We start from the raw sequence: 16,957 nt of genomic DNA, 5'->3' as shown, positions 1-16,957 counted from the left end.
CCTCTAGAAAATAAATCCAGTATTCTCTTTCACATTGGATTGCTTATTGTAAGAGCAAGAAAATTATGTTCCAGTTTATATTAACCATTATCTAACTGTGGAGCTGAGCTTTTCCTGCCTAAGTGAATTGGGATAACACAAATATAAAAAAGTGGAATCTGAGAATCAACATAAGTTTACTTACTTTGGCTGATTTTCCTTAATAGTAAGAGTTACTGACAATCTTTTCCAGTGACAGATTTTGAACAGTAATATTAGGATAAATGTTGAAAGTGGATAGTAAGAAAACTGCAGTTGAAGTCAATAGCAGACAAACTACATAAAAGGAAAGATAAATTACAGCAATGATCTAGTAGACAGCCATATAGAAAATCAGAATGATGTGATAATTACTAATAATTGAAACATTTTTTATAAAATGTTTTTATAAATGTCTTTTATAGACAACCATAGGAAACACTAGCAACCACAAAAAGACAAGAGACAAATTACAGTGTTGGGGCTGGTACCAACATGTTAATAGGTATGGTAATTTTTTCCTAAGTTAAAACCAATACCACTGTCTTCAAAACAGAAAATGAACCAGAAATTTTATCAGGAAAAAAACCCCACAGGATAAAGATAACAACAACAACAACAACAACAGCAAACAAGATCATATTTGTTTGCCTTAAATAAATAGGTCACATTGGTGTGATGTTTCTGGCTCAAAAACATCATTGCCAAGGTAAACAAAAATTGACAGTTGGGGGAAAGGACACTTGAGTTGGGAAACTTTGACAAAAAACAACCGTTTCAATCAGACTAACATCACGTAGGCTACTAGTACACGCACTCAGGTATGAAATACATAATCTTCCAGACCATAGCATGAAATCAACATAGGCTGTTTCTGGTAAAACCTCATGTACCTGTTAAGCTAATGTGAAAGGAGGAGTCTGAATCTGTTTCATGTCAAAACAGGTCTTGAATGAAAGGAAACTGGTAGGTAACAAAATGGATAGCTTTGCAACAGGAAACCATCATGTAAGATAAACCATGAAAATTTATATTAAAAATATTAAGTACTGTTTAATACTCTCTCTCTCTCCCTCATGAATAAATAAAATCTTAAAAAAAGAGAGAAGAGTGCTTCTAATATTGTGGATTTGTCTAATTCTCCCTTTCATACCATAAGGGTTTTCTTTGCATCTTTTGAAACTCTATTGTTACGGGCATACTAAATTAGATTTGTCTCTTCTTCCTAATGAATTATATCCCTTTTTATCATTATGAAAGTCCTTCTTTATATGTCATAATACTTCTTGGCTTGATATCTATTTGGTCTGACATACATATTGCCACATCAACTTCCTTCAGCTATTTGTGTTGTAGCCCTATTTTTTTCTCATCCTTTTACTTTCAACCTATGTTTAGAATTTTTCTTCCTTTTAGATTTAATGTCATTATTGATATAGTTTAAGTGTATCTTCCTGTTATTTTCTACATATGTATTTTAGTACTGAAACAGGCATCATAAGATGGTAATCACTAGGGGTGTCTGGGTTGCTCACTTAAAATATATACATAAATCAATCAATGTGATACACCACATCAACAGACAGAAAGATGAAAATCATATGATCATTTCAATAGATACAGAACAAGCATTTGACAAAATTCAACACAGCCATCACATATCAATAACGTGTGATGATAAAAATTCTCAGCAAATTAGGTTTAAAAGGAGCTTAGCTAAAAAGAAAGAAAAAGGAGCTTAGCTCAACATAAAAAGGGCTATATATGGAAACCCACCACCAGCATTATATTCAATGATGAAAAATTAAAAGCCTTTATTCTAAGGTCTGAAGCAAGATCATTATGCCCTCTCTGAATTTTTTTTTAAAAAATTAAACTCAAATTAGTTAACATACAGTATAATATTAGTTTCAAGTGTACAATATAACGATTTAACACTTCACCTAATGATCACAAGTGCACTCCTTAATCCCCATCACCTATTTTACCCATCCTCCAACTACCTGCCCTCTGGTAACCATTAGCTCTCTATAGTTAAGAGTCTATTTTCTTGGTTTGCCTCCCTCTTTTGGCTTCTCTAAGAGTCATAGTATATTTTACCATCATTATGAGTTATACCATTTTATCATATGTTTATCATTTCACTTATGAGAAACTTGAAGCAAACTTATATTGATATCCATCCATCCTTTGTTCTATCACTGTTCTCTACCTCTACATTATAAGCCTCAAAGTACATTTTTCTTATCTCTTCACTAAGTAACTCAATTTCTTTATTTAAAAAAATCAATAAAAATAATTTACCCATATATTTATTTTTTGCCTTGAAATACTCCTGTGTATCTGAAATTTTATCTAGGATCATTTTCTTTCAGTCTGGAGACCTTCCCTTGGGAAATTCCTTTAATATATTTTATCATGCCAGTCTGCTGATAACTGATTATTTTTCTAATATTTAATGATGTGACACTTGTAAAAAATTTGGCACATATAAGTGAAAAATATATGTTCATGGTTATGCCAGGATGATTACATTTAGTACAAAATACTGTTTTGCTATTTTAAATATTTACAAATATGTTATGGAAAATTGGACAATATAGGACATTTCTAATTTGTTTAGAAGGAGTTTGTGCCAACTTGATATATTGAACACATACATATTTATGAAAGCAGCCATTTCTTTGGGGCCATAAGAATTAGCTTTCTATTGATTGTGCCTAGTTATCTGTTATGTGTGTGACAATATGAAAATGGGCACAAGTTGCTCCTATTGATTTACTGTCCAATAAATAATTACTGTTCATTACTTATTGATTATATACTTCCATAATTATTTCACTTCTCTCCTCTTTGTGGCATCAGTGTCAGTTTCAGAAGCTGAACAATTTACACAAAAAATAAAAGTCAGTTATACAGACAATATGCACTGTCACATAAAGTGTCTCTTGGCTTGCTATTTGCATATGATAAAAGGATATATTATTCTGATTACTAGCATCAATTCTGCTAAATATATGGAACAAATATCACTAAATAGGCAATAGAGGATGTTTTGATTGATTATGGAAGATTTCAAATTGTCTCATGTCAGAAACTTTTTATCCCAAGAGCTGAGACAAGATATCTTAGAGGTAATATACTTAGGGTCCCAATTTCCAGATGGTAAAGGGGCCAGGGAGCACTTTAGGCAATTATCCATAATTTCATTTATCTTGGTGTCCTTAATTATGATTGGTGGAAATTACTGGCACCTGTTTTACTGAGAAAACAACAAACAATTAGATGATTACTCAAATGCTATCGTCAAGGACAGGACTGTGTCTTTCTCTAACACGTCACTACCGCTATTAACAGAGTACCAGAAATTCTTAAAGACATTCACTAAGTCAGTTTCTCCTGAATGTGTTCCCAGAATGACCTTTTTTTTTTGTGAATAAATTTTTTTTGTGAAAAAAATCTTTTTTTTTGTGAATAAAAATTTTTCTAATCTAAAGCATGGAGTAATTCTGTATGTTCTGTCTATAAGGACCACCTGGCATCAAATCCTAAGGGGGGAAAAAAAAGAAAAGAAAGAAAGAAAGAAAGAAAGAAAGAAAGAAAGAAAGAAAGAAAGAAAGAAAGAAAGAAAGAAAGAAAGAAAAAGAAATAGAATCATCCCAACAAGAATTTCAGGTATGTTCTCCTTGATTTTCTTTCAGCATAACTAGCAAACATGAAAATAACTTGGAAATCTTAAAATTCTCCAGGTGAAGACAGAAGTAAAGACTTCCCTGGATTTCTGTGAGCAGAGAGAGCAATTGATTTTCCATTCTGTGCTTGGCAATGCATCTGAGATTAAGAAGTTTTGCCAAAGTAGGAAGTCTTAACTGATGATTTAATTTCATTTTATTAGTTTTTAGATAGTTGTAATATAATTAAACCCTGTTTGTTAACTACTAACAACAGAATAAAGTATGGCATTTGAGTTTTTCAAATTTATGTTTCCATGCAATATTTAAATTATAGGTAAAATTGAAAATTAGCAAATTTTTAAAATTATTGCACATTTTTTTTACCATTATCACTAAAGGATTTTTTATTAGCTAAACAAAATGGAAACAAGTTCTATAATTAAAGTTGACTTCAATATCAAAAACCATTCCTATCACAACTCTGGTTCATATTCCATAGGTCTGACTAGGAATCAGAATGTCTCCTCTCATTTAATACCACCATAAGAATTACTTTATTTGATATAGTTGTATAAAGTATACTGTGACCTTAACCAAAAGTACTTATGCTTAATGTCGTCTAAGCTGCCTAGATCTGTGGCTTAGCTATCCACCATTAATTTTGAAAAATTCTTATCCAGTATTACTTCAAATATTTCTTCTACTCATATTTCTTTCTTCTCCTTTGGCATTCCAGTTGCATGTCTATAATGCCTTTTGAAATTGTCCTAGAGTTTATGAATGTTCTGTTATATTCATTTTTTTGTTTTCTCTTTGTATTCCAGTTTAAGATTCTATTGACATATTTTCAAGCATACTTATTTTTCCTCAGTTACATCCTTTCTACTGACAAGCTCATCAAAGGTATTCTTCATGTCTGTTGTATTTTTTACTTCTAGCTCTTTCTTTTGATATTTCCCTAGAATTTGTCTCTCTGCTTACATTATTATTCTCTGTTCTTAAATGTTCTCCATTTTTTCCATTAACAAAATATTAATCACAGTTACTTTGAATTTCCTGCCAGATAATTCCAAAAATCTGTGTCATATCTGAGTCTGATTCAGTGCTTAACTCGTCTTTTTAGATTGATTTCCTTTCCTTTAAGCTTGCTTTGCAATTTTTTATTTAAAGTCAGATATAATGTATTAGGTAACAGTAACTGACATAAAGAGGCCCTTATCTATAAGGTTATATGTTAACCTGGCTACTAACTGATCCGTGTTCAGTATTTGCCATAGCCATCATTACTGGAGGGTTCAAATTCCTTTAGTACCCTTTGATTCTCCCACGGAATCCTTGGGCTTGCTTCCCTAAGAATTTCTCCTCAGAGTTGGCACTTTGAAGTTCTTTCAGGTGTAATACACTTATAATTAAAGAAGAATCCTGCTGACAAGGTAGTAGTAGTGGTAAGATATGTGGAATGGGAAGCTTCTGTGATCTTGTTATTAATTCTCAGCTTTATAGTGAGCTTGTATCCTCAGGCTGTGACCTTCTTTATTTAGTGTTCCTTTCTTTCTTATGGGGAGATAGGAAAGCTAGAGGGGCCTGGAGTCAGGGAAATGGTCTTCTCCAAGGAAAGATAAGGCTCTTCTGATAAAGTCTTTTACCCTAGAGAGTAAGCTCTCTTATGAGAGTGCTCTGGATGTATACTTAACAGTGGTTACTCCTTCCCTCCGCTTGCCAGACCATAGAGTTGATCTCTTGGCTCTGCACCATAAAAAACCTGGTGGGATTCTTGAGGATTAGACCTACAAAGTTTAAGACTCCCCTTCAAACTGAGGCCCTAATAGTCTCCCACATTCAAACTAGTCAATCCTTACCTTGCAGAAATTCAACAAAATTTCCAGTTACATGTTCCTATCAGTTTATGGTTCAAGTGGCTTCTGCTCCTGAGAAACAGATCTTATCTGTGACTATCTGGAATCACCTCTTCAAATTTCAGAGTAGCAGTTTGTCCTGCATCTCATTTCTCTGGGAAGCCCAAGAAAAATCCTTGAGTTTCTGTTTGCTAAGCTTTATCTTGTTATTAGAATGGGAGTGATGACTTCCAAGCTCTTACATTTCAGAACTAAAAGGGAAAGTTTCCCAAAGTATCTGTTTAATAAAATGAAAAATTTTAAAAGTAAATAGTCTATATTAGAATACATAGTGAATAAAAAGGAAATAGAGAAAGACAAAAAGGAAATAAAAATCTTTTATTATAGTCTAGACAGTAATGATATTTAATAGAGAAATATATGGATAATTAGTTATAGCACAAGAGGGCAAGAAATACATATTGAAGAATAAAATATATCAGCACTGTTTGCTTTAAAATACCACATATTGGGGTACCTGGGTGGTTCACTGGTTGAGCATCTGCCTTTGGCCCGGGTCATGATCTGGGGGTCCTGGGATCCAGTCCTGCATTAGGCTCCCCACAGGGAGCCTGCTTCTCCCTCTGCCTATGTCTCTGCCTCTCCCTGTATGTCTCTCATGAATAAATAAATAAAATTGTTTAAAAATACTACATATTTAAGAAAATCTCATATTAAAGCTGAATTTTCTGACAGATCTTGGAAGGAGAAATTAATGGCATACAGGATCCAAACAGAATGCACAATACTGACAAAGGTTAAAAAAATTATAGGCAAATATACAGTGCAATATGAATGCAAAGTGTTAAAATTAAATAGATCTTGAGCGTAAAGTCACATAGAAGCTAAATCCAATGCCACCACTTAACTAGCTGTATGATCTTCCATGTTTCTGAATCATAATTTTCTCATGTATAAAACCAGAACAATAAAGCCACAGAATAAGAGGCTAAGTAGGAGGAAAAATTGGTTAAATAGTTTAAGCAATCCTAGCAAAAGTTCTAATATTTTTTTAGATCTTCAATAAATTTCTTTTCCCTATTCTTTCATTGTTTAATGGGAGTATTCTTATTTTTAAATAACACTATTCACGCCCAAAACTTAATTTTAGTAATCTTGTCAACACTATTCACATCCAATACTTAATTGTAGTAATCTTGTCAACAAATGGATTATCGATCTCATAAAATTTTCAACTTTTAATGTTTGTGGGTTCTGTTCCTGGGGTGCTAGAAGAGCTAGACTTTAACATTTACCAAGATCAAAATGACTTCCCAAAATCTCAAAACATGTGCTCTATTTCTTCCCAAACACACAAGCACAAATTGTATGTCTGCTTCATTAAAAATAATGATAACCATGAGCATGGAATATTTATTTTTCCAACTCTTTGTGTCTTCCTCCATTTCTTTCAGAAGTGTTCTGTAGTTTTTAGGGTATAGATCCTTTACCTCTTTGGTTAGGTTTATTCCTAGGTATCTTATGCTTTTGGGTGCAATTGTAAATGGCATTGACTCCTTAATTTCTCTGTCTTCGGTCTCATTGTTAGTGTATAGAAATGCCACTGACTTCTGGGCATTGATTTTGTATCCTGCCACACTGCCAAATTGCTGTATGAGTTCTAGCAATCTTGGGGTGGAGGCTTTTGGGTTTTCTATATAGAGTATCATGATATTGGCGAAGAGGGAGAGTTTGACTTCTTCTTTTCCAATTTGAATGCTTTTTATTTCTTTTTGTTGTCTGATTGCTGAGGCTAGGACTTCTAGTACTATGTTGAATAGCAGTGGAGAGAGTGGACATCCCTGTCTTGTTCCTGATCTTAGGGGAAAGGCTCCCAGTGTTTCCCCATTGAGAATGATATTTGCTGTGGGCTTTTCGTAGATGGCTTTTAAGATATTGAGTAATGTTCCCTCTATCCCTACACTCTGAAGAGTTTTGATCAGGAATGGATGCTGTATTTTGTCAAATGCTTTCTCTGCATCTATTGAGAGGATCATATGGTTCTTGGTTTTTCTCTTGCTGATATGATGAATCACACTGATTATTTTACGAGTGTTGAACCAGCCTTGCGTCCCAGGGATAAATCCTACTTGGTCATGGTGAATAATCTTCTTAATGTATTGTTATATCCTATTGGCTAGTATCTTGTTGGGAATTTTTGCATCCATGTTCATCAAAGACATTGGTCTGTAATCCTCCTTTTTGGTGGGGTCTTTGTCTGGTTTTGGAACTAAGGTGACGCTGGCCTCATAGAATGAGTTTGGAAGTATTCCGTCTCTTTCTATCTTTACGAAGAGCTTTAGTAGAATAGGTATGGTTTCTTAATGCAATCCCTATCAAAATACGATGGGCTTTCTTCAGAGAGTTGGAACAAATTATATTAAGATTTGTGTGGAATCAGAAAAGACCCCAAATAGCCAGGGGAATATTAAAAAAGAAACCATAGCTGGGGGCATCACAATGCCAGATTTCAGGTTGTACTAACAAAGCTGTGGTCATCAAGACAGTGTGGTATTGCCACAAAAAAAAAAAAAGACACATACATCAATGGAACAGAATAGAGAATCCAGAAGTGGACCCTCAACTTTATGGTCAACTAATATTCAACAAAGGAGGAAAGACTATCCACTGGAAAAAAAGACCGTCTCTTCAATAAATGGTGCTGGGAAAATTGGACATCCACATACAGAAGAATGAAACTAGACCACTCTCTTGCACCATACACAAAGATAAACTCAAAATGGATGAAAGATCTAAATGTGAGACAAGATTCCATCAAAATCCTAGAGAAGAACACAGGCAACATCCTTTTTGAACTCAGTCACAGTAACTTCTTGCAAGATAAATCCACAAAGGCAAAAGAAACAAACGCAAAAATGAACTATTGGGACTTCATAAAGATAAGAAGCTTTTGCACAACAAAGGATACAATCAACAAAACTAAAAGACAACCTACAGAATGGGAGAAGATATTTGCAAATGACGTATCAGATAAAGGGCTAGTTTCCAAGATCTATAAAGAACTTATTAAACTCAACAGCAAAGAAACAATCAGTGCAATCATGAAACGGGCAAAAGAGATGAAGAGAAATCTCACAGAGGAAGACATAGACATGGCCAACGTGCACATGAGAAAATGCTCTGCATCACTTGCCATCAGGGAAATACAAATCAAAACCACAATGAGATACCACCTCACACCAGTGAGAATGGGGAAAATTAACAAGGCAGGAAACCACAAATGTTGGAGAGGATGTGGAGAAAGAGGAACCCTCATGCACTGTTGGTGGGAATGTGAACTGGTGCAGCCACTCTGGAAAACTGTGTGGAGGTTCCTCCAAGAGTTAAAAATAGACCTGCCCTAGACCCAGCAATTGCACTGCTGGGGATTTACCCCAAAGATATAGATGCAATGAAATGCCAGGACAACTGTACCCCGATGTTTCTAGCAGCAATGTCCACAATAGCCAAACTGTGGAAGGAGCCTTGGTGTCCATCAAAAGACGAATGGATAAAGAAGATGTGGTTTTTTTATACAATGGATTATTACTCAGCCATTAGAAACGACAAATACCCACCATTTGATTCGAAGTGGATGGAACTGAAGGGTTTTATGCTGAGTGAAATAAGTCAATCGGAGAAGGACAAAAATTATATGGTCTCATTCATTTAGGGAATATAAAAAATAGTGAAAGGGAATAAAGGGGAAAAGAGAAAAATGAGTGGGAAATATCAGAAAGAACATGAGAGACTCCTAACTCTGGGAAACGAACTAGGAGTGGTGGAAGGGTAGGTGGACGGGGGGTGGGGGGTTGGAGTGCCTCGGTGCTGGGTACTGAGGGGGGCACTTGATGGGATGAGCACTGGGTGTTATTCTATATGTTGGCAAATTGAACACCATTAAAAAATAAATTTATAAATAAAAAATAATGATAACCAAAAAGCATTCCAAACAAAGAAAAAAATCTTCCTGTTTCCCTGAAGATTAAAATCTCACAGCCTTGCATATAGTAAAGTCATAAAATCTGTTACTTTCTGTAATGTCCATTGTTGTGATGATTTGTGTCTTTCTTTTATGATTTTGACTCTTGATAAAAAGCATATATAACCATAAGCCAAATGTTCCTTTCCTGGAGTACTCTCTCTCTTTGAAGACTACATATCCAGGGCAGCTATCTTAACTAGCGATCAAATAAAATTTTCTCTTAAAAAAAAACAACAAAAAAAAAAACCCCCACTGTTTTTACCGTTTTGTTCATTTTGAGTGGACAGGCCTGAAGATGAGCAGTAGATTAAAACCTAGTTGCTTGGAAATTTGAGAATGGATGTCATTATCATAGGAACTAATTTAAGATAAAGTTTAAAATAGAGTACATTCAATAAAATTTAACCTTTCCTGACAAAGCAGGATAAAGATCATCAGTATTCATTTAACTGCACTGTGATATATTAATATGGTTTAATATTCATTCCTTCAATAATTTTTATCACTTGCAATGTGCTAGGCACTTGTTAAAAATGTTATGATTGTTAACAAAACAAAAAGGGTTCTGTACTTTGGTTGTAGAGTCCAGTAGTAAATATAAGTGGCTACAAAAATTTACAATGTTTCAAAATATTGTTTTTTTTCTTAAGTTTTATTTTTGTCAGCAGTCTATATATATCTGAGGTGGTAAATGCAAAAAAACGTATTAAAAATTGCATAGAACATAATAAGCTATCATGTTCAGTCTTTCCTTTCCTTTGAAAACTTCTGACTTATTTTACCATCTACTAAGAGATAATTGTTCTAAAAAGTTTTCTTCTTTCTTCCTCCCTTCCTCTTTCTTTCTTCTTTCTTTCTTTTCTTTCTTCTTTCTTTCTTTCTTTTTCTTTCTTCCTTTCTTTCTGAGAAACTTGTGAAAACTTTTTTGATACCTTTGTACCCAGAAGGCAGTTTCACTTGTTTTTCACATTCACATTACCATCTAAACTGAAGTTCTAAAAATCTTCCCCCAGAGGGTTATGGCACAACTCTATTTCAGAATACAATATCCTTTCTGAAAAATGAATCTTTACCTGTACTTACAAACAAGTAACTACAATAAACAAGAGATTATACTAGCTGTTGACAGTATCAGTAGCCTCCATTTTTATTATATTTTAAAAATTTATTTTAAAGCAAAATAAAGTTTGTTGGTTTAGAACTTAAGGACATTAGTTTTGATTCTGATGTTTTTGATTCTGATGCTTCATATTAGTTTCTCAGATGTGGTATACTATTTTTGCAGATATTACCTTAAAAATTATTTATAATATTGTTATAATAAAATAATTATAATAAAATTACTATAATAATTTGAAAGATAATATTCTTCAAAAATGTATAATAAAAGGTATAATAATATAAAAACTGTGTATATTACAGTCCTTGTAAGTATACTTTAAATTTTAAAAAATGTACATTATTTAAGTAGACTTTTATTGTGAATTTAGATCAAAACCAATAAGGAAAGAATGGGAAGTATATACAGAATTGCTGATTTTCATATAGGACAAAGGAGTTGAAATAAGAATGTCAGAGATTGCAACTAGTACAGTGATAGGTAAAAGAAATGCAAATTGATGAAAAAATGTTTAAGTCTCCACACTTTAATTTTATTGAACTTTGCAAATTGGTTCCTAGAGAAAAATAGTCATATGGGGAAATGAGAAAAAAAAATGAGTAGCTTTTGCTATTCTTATAGCAAATACAAGAACTACATCCATTTGGTATTTATATAATTGAATGTTTGTCTATTATTTTCCTTAATGGAAAAGAAGTTTCAATCAGGAAGTCACAAGGAATTTGTTTCAGAAAATCTAAATGGCTGTACTTTTAAGTATTTAAACTGAATGAAATAAATGAAATGAAAGGAAGCTAAAAGAATGAAAGGGAAGATTACATTAATGGGGACACATCAAAAGAAGAGAGATGGGAGGAAGCCAATACTTGCAATAGGAAATAAAGGAGATATTTTTTTTTCTGAATTTCTATTCTGAAAGGATTGCCATACTATCAAAGGCAGCTCAAAAATTACATTTCATTAGTACATTTATCATTCCTATCATCACTGAAACCAGAGACATGAACAGCTTTGCCGAGGCTTGAACAACAAGGAAGGAAACGCACCACCATTCTTCATCAATGTATATTGGGAATTTGAAAGCAAGCTCTTTTTTCTTCTCTGGCATTTATGTAACATTAAAATTTGTCTTTCATATGTCGTTAGATTTCTTTTGAAACATAATGTGAAATATAATTCTAATGACCAAAGCATTTCATTGCATCTTTTATATTACTTTCTCAGTTATGATGTAGAGATATTTATGATATATCTACTGAAAGAATAGACAAGATCTCCAATTAACCTAGTGAGGCCCATGGACATATCATCTGGATCCCAGCATCACTTCAGACAAACAAATGGAAGATTTCCTTATTTAAAGATTTCCAGCTATTTATAATAAACTGAAAATAATTTCCATGATGGATGGACAATAGTCTAAGAGAAAAACAACTGGGATTCTAATAGAGATGTAGGCTATAAAATAACGTTGAAGAAAAATGTCTAAGATTGTAAAAGACACGTAGATGTAGAGGAGGCTAAGCTTTACCTCTATCCATCTTAGGTTTTCAGCTTGGACTCTAATGCAAAGGTTAATAAAAATAAAAATAATAAATAATAAAATAGTTTATTAATGTGTGCAGCAGACATCATCCAGGGGAAAATTTTTTTTAAAGTAACTCAAAGTAGCAGCTTATAACTGCAGCTTACATAGCATCTTCAACTAAGAACAAATTTGTAGAAAAAAAGACAGGGCAAAGAAAAGTAGTTCTAGGCTTCCAAGAGTGGCAAACTGGGGAAAGGTAAATATATGGGTGGAAACTAATGGAGTCAGGTGTGTTTGCAGATTCCTCTGGTGCCATCTCTAGCCTGATAAGAATTTGTCACCAGTAAAAGGAAACTTTATATGCTCCTTTGTACAGAAAAGATAGAGCTTTTTCTGAATTTGCTTCATAATTGCTTTCAGTTAAAACTAATTTTTATGTCAAAGAGACACTTTGGTGTGACATATTGGGGCTTCCTTCATAGGCTACCAAATAATGTTTAAGAAAAATTAGTAGATTATTCCACTTAATGTGGAAAAGGCATCCATGCATAACCCTTCATTTTCACTTACAAACCTCTCAGAAATTAAAACATGGAAGCTACCCCATAGGTTGCTGTATTTGTTCGATGAAGAACTGTGTGTTTTTTATGTAAATTTTTAAAAAGTTTGAAATAATAATCAGCAATCACCAATAGTGTATTAAAATTCTCTCAGGAAAACAAACAGAGCTTAAGTCCTAAATTTGTGTTTTACAGAAATATGACTTCATAGAAGGTTTTAGATTTAATTTTAGGATTACAGCTCATTTATAATATGTTCATTCTTATAAGGAAGAAAAATGACTTACCTAGTCACATAGGCAGTTAATGAGGGAACTAGAAACAATGTTCCAGCTCTAATTCAGGGCCCAGAAGAGGTGGATGAGGATGCTGAGGGTCAAAAAGATAACATGAGCATAGGGATAAGACTGGAGTCCAGATGATACATAATTACAAGTGTTTTCAATAAATTAAATCTAAATTACACCATTTATCCTTATTAACTGATAAAATATGTTTTATAAATTATTTTAGAGCTTTCTTACAGTCCAGAGATGCCTGGGTGGCTCAGTCAGTTAAACATCTGCCTTGACAGGAAACAACAAATGTTGGAGAGGATGTGGAGAAAAGGGAACCCTTTTACACTGTTGGTGGGAATGTGAACTGGTGCAGCCACTCTGGAAAACTGTGTGGAGGTTCCTCAAAGAATTAAAAATAGACCTGCCCTACGACCCAGCAATTGCACTGTTAGGGATTTACCCCGAAGATTCAGATGCAATGAAACGCCGGGGCACCTGCACCCCGATGTTTCTAGCAGCCATGTCCACAATAGCCAAACTGTGGAAGGAGCCTCGGTGCCCATCGAAAGATGAATGGATAAAGAAGATGTGGTTTATGTATACAATGGAATATTACTCAGCCATTAGAAACGACAAATACCCACCATTTGCTTCAACGTGGATGGACCTGGAGGGTATTATGCTGAGTGAAGTAAGTCAATCGGAGAAGGACAAACAGTGTATGTTCTCACTCATTTGGGGAATATGAATAATAGTGAAGGGGAATATAAGGGAAGGGAGAAGAAATGTGTGGGAGATATCAGAAAGGGACACAGAACATAAAGACTTCTAACTCTGGGAAATGAACTAGGGGTGGTGGAAGGGGAGGAGGGCGGGGGGTGGGGGTGAATGGGTGACGGGCACGGAGGGGGACACTTGACGGGATGAGCACTGGGTGTTATTCTGTATGTTGGTAAATTGAACACCAATAAAAATTAATTTATAATAAAAAAATAAAAAAAAATAAAAAGATAGAATCAAAAGATTCTAGCCATTCTGACAGGTTTAAGGTTATCATCTCATTGTAGTTTTGATTTGCATTTCCCTGATGATAAGTGATGTTGAGCATCCTTTCATGTGTCTTTTGGCCATTTGGATGTCTTCTTTGGAAAAACATCTATTCAAGTCTTCTGCTTATTTTTTAATCAGATTGGTTTTGTTTTGTTTTGTTTTGTGGTTGCTGAGTTGTATAAGTTCTTTATATATTTTGAATACAACCTCTTATTAGATATATCTTTGGCAAATAAATATCTTTTCCCATTTAAAAAAAAAAAAAAAAAAAAAAAACATCTGCCTTGAGCTCAGGTCATGATCCTAGAGCCTGGAATAGAGCCCTGAGTCGAAGTCTGCCTGCCCCTCTCCTTTTGCCCCTCCCCACTCATGCATGAACACTCACTTGCTCTCTCTCAAATAAATAAAATCTTAAAAAACAAAACAAAACAAAACTGTCTTACAGTCCAGTGGTTTTTTTGGAGTTTTTTTTTTTTTTTTGCATATAAGATGATATTGATGAGAACAAGAGCATTACAATTGACATAAACAATATTATTTTCCATTTATTGCTTTACACTAATAAGGACCTTAAAATTAACTCCTGTGTTTCTATGTATAATTTTAAATTCAATAGTAAAAATATCCATATATCCTTATTTTAGATGATAGATTTTTTTCATAAAATGTTCCAAAAAAGTTCCTTTTTAAATGCCAATAAGGATTGTAAGATTTATAACACAGACTAGATAAATAAGCATTTTGTTTAAAATTTAGATTATTTTAAAATTAAAACATGGAAAATTCAGTTTAGATTTTTTTCCCACATAAAAAGCCAGATATGTGCCTTCCTCTTGGCTGAGTAGGAGTTCTAAAATGTGATCTGTAATCTGAATTTGTGTATTACTTTGTATTTCACAATTTCTATCATCAGTTATATAAGCTGTTTAAGGCTCAACAGCTTTTAGCCTTTTAGCCATAGATAATCAAGTCAATCTATGATTTTTCCAGATTTCCTGAAATACAATCATATACACTATACACTATAACCAATATCTAAATGTGGGAACCTCACAAAATACATCTACCCTGTACACTAATGATGCATTGCTACTTCTAAAATGATATTTTTATCATTATTGGAGTTGTAAGACAATTATAATATTTATTGAGCTGTATAAAGAAGTATCAGTAGGAAAGAAGAAGAGAATGTCTACTGCTACTGACTATATGCAATGTTTAGATTAACAAGAAAAACTTGATATTCACAGAAACCTTAAGAAACAGCTTTTAATACAGTGAAAGTTGTTTTGTTTTCATTTTGTTTTGTTTTTAGTTTTTGACAAAGAAACATGTTTCCTTATTTGGTAAATTTGCCATAAGTCATTTTCAATAGAAAAATATATACACATAAATTAACAAAAAAGAACCACTAAGTGTTTTAAAAATAAACACATTTAGGGCGCCTGGGTGGCTCAGTGGTTGAGCATATGCCTTTGGCTCAGGTCCTGATCCAGGGGTTCTGGGATGGAGTCCAGCATCAGGCTCCCCTCAGAGAGCCTGTTTCTCCCTCTGCTTATGTCTCTGCCTCTCTGTGTGTCTCTCATGAATAAATAAATAAAATCTTTAAAAAATAAAAAAATGCATTGAGAGAAAACTACCATTTCCATATTATTTTGTCACTATTTCTTGTGTTTTATAACCAGAATATGTATAATTCAATGCAAACCTGCATTCAAAATGAATCAGCCATTAAATGACTTAACAACATTGTGCCTAACTACTGTTCATGGAGGAACATAGATTTCATTATAAAGGGTGGAAAAAAATCATCGGGCTACATTACAGGGGAACTGTTTCCACTCAGACACAAATAGCAAACAAATTTTTCTAAATAAATAAAGATTTCCCTTGCTCCTTCAATTAAAAAAAAGAAAAAAGTGCTGACTGGACCAGAGACAATGTACTCTAAGAAAATCATAGAGTAACAGATCAGTGTCCTGAGTTTAATTTGATGATTAGAGGAGGGGATGCTGTGAGGGACTTTTGCCCCTGGGTATCCCCAAAAGTACTTATCAGGAGCCACCAAGACCAGTAGCTCAAGAGCTACAAGACCAGAAGTTCACGACACCAATTCACCAGAACCTTAACAGTAACAATACAAATAGAGGCCCATATACCATATGTCTAATATCCAAAAGTTATAAGCCAGACAATAAAATATTTTTTAGCCTCCTAATTCAACAAATATACCTTCATAATGACTCGGAAGGCAAGATTCGAGTACAACATTTTTATACTCCTGAATCTGGTAGTTAGGGAAAAGGCACCTCCTGACCCTTGACCAATTTCCTCTAGAATCCATGGCAGGTCACCTGTAATGAGGAGACTTTGCACACGGTATTGGTATATCAGCCTGTTAATTCAAGCTTTGTCTACAGTGTCTGACAAGAACCATCCCTTGGCCACCTCTTGTTCCCCACTCCCACCCCAGTTTAGAGTTGAACGTGCTGGAAATTTAGTCCACCTTATGGGGGACATACTAGGAAAGAGACTCATGCTCATGTTGGTCCCAAAACTGAGTTCTGGACCATTTAAACTAGAGTTTTCAGATTCTAAGTATCAGGAGAGTGACCTGAAAGAGGCACATGGGATCCAGGTGACTACAATGACTGAGGCTTAGGTATTTTTTTCCCCATGGAAAAGGTTAATTTTGAGAAGGATCAGGATAGAGCACTCCCAAGCCTGGCACCCAGAACAGTGGCCACTTCTAGTAAGTATATTGGTGGTCCTTACCGTCTCAAAGCCAACCCACTTGAAGTTACCACAGCCATCAGCTACACTAGTAAAGTTTAACATGGAATTTTAGC

Source organism: Nyctereutes procyonoides, unplaced genomic scaffold, assembly GCF_905146905.1.
Source record: "Nyctereutes procyonoides isolate TBG_1078 unplaced genomic scaffold, NYPRO_anot_genome, whole genome shotgun sequence".
In the NCBI taxonomy this organism is placed as follows: Eukaryota; Metazoa; Chordata; class Mammalia; order Carnivora; family Canidae; genus Nyctereutes; species Nyctereutes procyonoides.
This window is presented reverse-complemented; position numbering follows the sequence as displayed.